We start from the raw sequence: 5,920 nt of genomic DNA on the forward strand, positions 1-5,920 counted from the left end.
GGGGGAATTGCTCCTGATTTCTCATAGGGGTAGGGAGGAGGGAAAATTTGTTGGAAACATCCTGTAATAAGGATTATTATTTGATAAAAATCCCAAACTTCTTTGGCTCTTTACGTCAGAATAGGTTTTCTGTTTTCTTAGTGGCACCTTTCTCTCCAATTGAAAAATTTTCTACAATAACATCTCATGCATAGATTTAGATTAAGAGATTTAATCTCAGTTTCTAGGAAGTGTAGCATCCTCTGCACTGTATCTCTGTAGGATCAATGTATTCCAACATAAAGAGGATTTCTTAGTTTCCTATTTTCATTTCACAAATGTTATTTTGTGTGTACTACATGACAGCCACTGTAGCACACAACTCAGAACCATGATCTGTGCTTTATTCTAGTTCCCGATGGAAGATTTCTTCCTGTTCAACAGGTAATTATTTAAAACAGGAATGTATACCTTTTAGTTATATAGAGAAATGGAAGGTAGTTGAAGAGAGCAGCCTACAGACAAACTGGTGATGAATAGATGTATTGTCTATGGAAGATGAAGCTCAAATACATTTGTGGAAGAGATACATTTTTTTTCTAGTATAGAGGACATCTTTTTTTATCTGACAATTTTTGATGTTCCAGCTAAATCTCTGAGAAATCATTATGAGGCTGCCAGAAAAGCTGTCTAGGAGTAGGAAATGGACAATGGAGATTATAGGGGAATATCTAATTGCAGGGGTGTCTGTCCTTGAAAGGCTTTCTACTGTCCAATCTATTTAAAACTATTTAGGAACAGAGCATAAGCTGTCGAAAACTGGGGACAATGCAAATGATTCCTAACCATAGCAATGAAAATGAATTTTGTTAAGTAGAGAATATTAATCTCTGCAAGTCAAACTCATTTGAACCAGTCTTAACAGATTATTAGTCATTTATTAGTTAATAAGTTGAAGAAATTCTTCAGCATGGTTTATTTTGTGGCAATATAAAAGTCATGATTTTACCTTTTCCAAAATCATAACTCAGAAGGCCTACCGTGAAGTTTGATTCTTACGTATGTTGGCCCTTTCGAGTGCTCTGAAATCACTTTGTTCCTCATACGAAAGGACTACTACATCCTTAGCAGTGACGAACCACCATCTGAAAACTATAGAAGGTCAATCACTAGAAAAATTTAACTTAAAAGTCTAAAATTTTGTTCTTGAAGCATTAAATGTTAATTCTTCATAATTTTTTTTATGAACGGCATATGGAGAGAAAGACATATCTAAATTGAAGGAGATTTTAAGTAGGTCTGCAAAATTTGCCTACATTTTTCAAAACAGTTTCCTAGAGTTATGGCTTTCACAGTCTGTGTAATCAATAAGTTTTTATGAAGGTCTTTGAAAACTTTGGTAAATTTTTAATTTAATGAAACATCATCAGTAAAGTGTTAGTGTCCATTCTAATCAGCTTACATAATGATTATCTTTAATATATTACTTTTATGATTGCAAAAGAGACACAACTTCATTGTAAAATATAAAATACTACAATCTTTAAAGAAGAGAATAATTTCTCAAACAGTGATAAACAAAATAATTATTTTAAAAAGATTAATTTCTATGCTGTTTCTTTAAGGCATATATAACTTTGTATCTGGAATTTTCATTTAAAGTTTTAGTATATTTACTTTTCTCCATGCAACTTAAACTTCAAAAATTTCATTTCTAAAGATAGCATAATATTCTAGACTATAGTAATATTAAAATTTAGTCATTTCACCTTTGTTCACCATTTTGAGTATTTCCAGAATTATTCAAATTATAAATTATGCTGGAATGAACATCTTAGTCTATACATCATTGATGACTCTTCAGGATATTTATTGGATTTCCAAAATAAAATTGCAACTTAAGAGAATGTTTCTGTTTTTAACATTCTTGGTTTATATTTTCCAGTTATTTCAAAAAATAGTGCACCAATGTACAATCCTAGCAGAGTGTGTCTGTCTCATAAGCATTAGCCAGAGTTTAGAATATAATTAGTATTTTCTGGAATATACATGCAGCCACATACATGCATGCACATTAACAATTACCTTGATGATCAGCAAGTTATTATTTAGAATACAATTCTAATAAACATTCTTATATTGCTCTGGTTTATATATATTCCCTGACATTGTACTATTTTTAAAAACCATTAAGCATGGAATAAGTTGGCAAAAGATAGGCTAATATAAAACAAAATTTATAAAATGCACATAAATACCTTTAAATAATTCTTAGTTATTATCTTCTTATATCATCTTAGGTAAACATTTCTGAGTTCTGGTAAATCCTTTTCTTTCCTGTAAATATCACTTAATACATAAAACATTCTTGGACATTGTCAGATTTAGAATAAAATATGCTACATATAATTCGTAAAGTGCTGGCTGTTTCATATCTACATGCCTAAATCATTTTATTATCCCCTTAATAGTGGAACAAATTAGTCATCCTCTCTGATTCTGGTGCACATTATGCTGAGACATGCCCACCCTAATATGCTTTCTGCTAAAGTAAATGCTCACCCTGTCAGAGCACAAATCTTATTTGGGCTCCAGGAAAGTCAAGGGAGAGAAAGCTGAGTCTGCAGTAGGATTGCTTACTCGAGAAGACCTGAAGATTTATTAGCAGGCTTCATTAAATATATGGAAGACCCTGGCACCCAAGGTTATAAAATTAGGATGCAAACATCAAACTACTGTATGAAATAAAACAGGTAGCAAAAACAAGAAAAATAGCTCTGTGCACTTCACACAAGTAGCGGAGGTAGGCTTTATATTAAACAAGCTGGCTAAATCAAAAGATATGCTTTCCAGTTATTTGCTTGGTTCAGTAATCTGTGACTATAAGGTAAATAACACTAATTACATTTTAGAGATATATATTGTTGTTGATAATATGGAATGGAGTCTCAACTCTAATTACATATAGGTTTCTTTACAAAAAGCCATATTTAAGCTTTTTGGAGTATGTATTTCAAAGTAAAATTTAACATCCTCAAATACAAACCACTTGTCTACACAATAATAAATAAGTTTCTACTTGGAATAAAGTGGTGCATGGTACATTTCAATGTAATGTTAATAAAACAGATGCATAGAAATTATGTTCTGATATTTTGAAAAGAGTTTCAGTCAAGAGGTTAATAATAATGATATACTTAGCTAAAATGGCTTTGTTTTTGTTTTGTTTTGTTTTGTTTTTCCGAAGGCTACTCCCTGGTATTGTTTATAACTATGAGCCAATTTTTCATCATTTTGGGAAAACAGACATATATTCTATTATTTTAAAATGCTTTCATTTTCTGTCCCTTTCTTGGTCCTTTAACATTGTAATAACACCTGCCACAGATTTAGGCATGTAAGAATAATCACGTTGGTAGCCTGTAATATTAATTTGCTTTGAACTTGTAAAAATGACTGAAATGAAGTAAGAAAACAGGACAGAGCTGGAATCTGGAGAGAGAGTATTAGCATTGTAGGCTTTGAAAGATGGAGTACCTGAACTAAAAGAAGTAAGGTGACTTTTCAAAACAATTATGGTATCAGAAATATTTTGATCTCTGGGTCTATTTTAATTTTTTTCTGAATCAAGAAATCAGGTGAAACACAGGATTTATCTTAGTGAATATTTAGTAGGGCATAGAAGAGGTCAAAGACATGGACCAAAGGTTAAGGGCAGAAAAGAAAAAAAAAATCTATTTGGGGTAGGCATTGAATTAAGAGTTTATAGATAGAGCTAGATCCATGTAAAATAGCAAAGTTATCGTGGCTGCATCTTTACATTTTCCTTATTTATAGCTAGCTTCTTTTACACCTTGTCCACAATGTACAAAATACACAGTTTCTGCCCTTTTGCTACCTATGATTAGTCTACTACACATGTGGAAAACTGAAGGAGACTGAAGAAGCCAGTAGAAAAAAGTCTTCAGAGGGAGATTTATGTGTGTGCTGTGTTCTCCCTCCCACCTCTCTCAATGATTTGGGTAGAAGTGGTTCTTCTACATTACTCCAAGCTATGCTAGTGGGGCTTCAAGGAGATAACATATAGAACTTGTCAAATGTGTTTAAGTTTGAAAGACAAAGTCATTGGTATTTAGGACTTAACTGTTTAAACAGAAAAGGCCCAAACATGGCTGTGGTGGCTTTCTTAAAGGAAAGCTCCATGTACACCAGATTTGGACATAGTTCATATGGTTAGTTATACATCAATAAATGTTTAATTCACTGTGTTGTTATTTTTCATGATCAAGTAATGTGCACAATAGATACCTGTTGTTCATTCATGGCTGTCACATGTAGCCCTCACCTCAACCCTTTACATTCACTCAAGTCTCAACTTTATTGAATCCCTTAACATTACAGATTCCTGACACCTACACCAATCTTTCACCTCTTATCTATTTCAAACATTACTGGGTAATAAAATGAAAGTTAAAATTTTCTTGACACATCAGCATATATATGTTAACAAAATGGCTGAGTTAAAATGGTTGTCTTAAAATATGATATAAAAGAAGCCAAGCCAAAATGCAATGTATACCTCAACCTGGCTTCCCCAAGTTGTTTTATCTATGAACTCAAGATGGACTTAGTACATTGGGTTTTGTGGACCAAACAAACAGAATCTTCCGTATTAAAGACCAGTTGTTCTTATCACATAAATTGAGTCTGTGGCCAAATGATTTGTGTGACTTTTGACTGTCTGCTCTAAGATGAGTTTGTTTAGACAAAAAAGTGATTTAGAATGATATCTATTCAGAACTTATCTTCAAACCAGATTATAAAAATATAGGAAATCAAAAAAAAAAACAAAAAACAAAAAACAAACAAAAAAAAAAAGGGCCAAGCCCGTGGCACACTTGGGAGAGTTCGGTGCTGGGAGCGCAGCAGCGCTCCCGCCACAGGTTCGGATCCTATATAGGGATGACTGGTGCGCTCGCAGCACTCACTGGCTGAGCGCAGTGCAGCCGGTCTCAAAAAGGACAAATAAATAAATAAATAAATAAATAAAAATATAGGAAATCTATTGAAATATGCCAAGGGAAAAAGTACTTCAAAGAAAGTAACTGCTGATTAAGAAATCTGGCAAAAATAAGGATATCTTATTTATTTTCTAGTAAATCTTTTAAAATTTTATCCATTCAAGTTGAGTGTTATCAACGTATTACCCAGTGTTCTGCTGTGATTCTTTTTCAATAGGATGTTCTTATAAAAACAAAGTTTTTCTTCTATCACATGGATATGTTTCACCTTCTTTTCAGGAGTACTGACAAACGTTGCTGGAGTAAGAAAGGTTGCTGAGCTTAACTGAGGACTGGCTTAGTGCTCTGCTGTTCGTTTCATTGATAGTTTAGACAGCTTGCTCTAATCTGGAACCTGTCTATTCTTTGTTCCTTCTTTGTGATTCTTATCAAATGCAGAGTCCCACAAAATCATTTTCTTAAATGGGCTTCATTCTAAAATAAAACTGCCCTGCGGAAGTAGAATTGATGGTACATTTTTGGATATATCAATAAATTTTGCTTCAGAAAATTCAAATCATTTTAAGATAAAATTGCCAGAGATTTGAGGTAAAATTTTTTACTGCTGTAAAGATAGTAATGATGGAACTCCCAATTCCCTGATCCTGTTCTCCCTCCTTTGTTTATAGTAACAACTGGAAAAAACAAAAAACAAAAACCATGTTACATCATAAATACCAGACACAGTGTCAATAACCCAGAGGCAGAGCTCCGGCAAAAGTCGTGAAGATGATAACAAAAAAAAAAAAAAAAAAAAAAAAAACGGTTTGCTCATAGGGATTTTGTCTCTTGTTGGATTCTGCTCTTCTGACTTCTACTATGGAGCCAGTTTAGATTTAAAGAAGTTTACACAGATAAATCTTTATTTGTCATTCTTAGGT

This window comes from Galeopterus variegatus, unplaced genomic scaffold, assembly GCF_000696425.1.
Source record: "Galeopterus variegatus unplaced genomic scaffold, G_variegatus-3.0.2 Scaffold896, whole genome shotgun sequence".
NCBI classification, from domain to species: domain Eukaryota; kingdom Metazoa; phylum Chordata; class Mammalia; order Dermoptera; family Cynocephalidae; genus Galeopterus; species Galeopterus variegatus.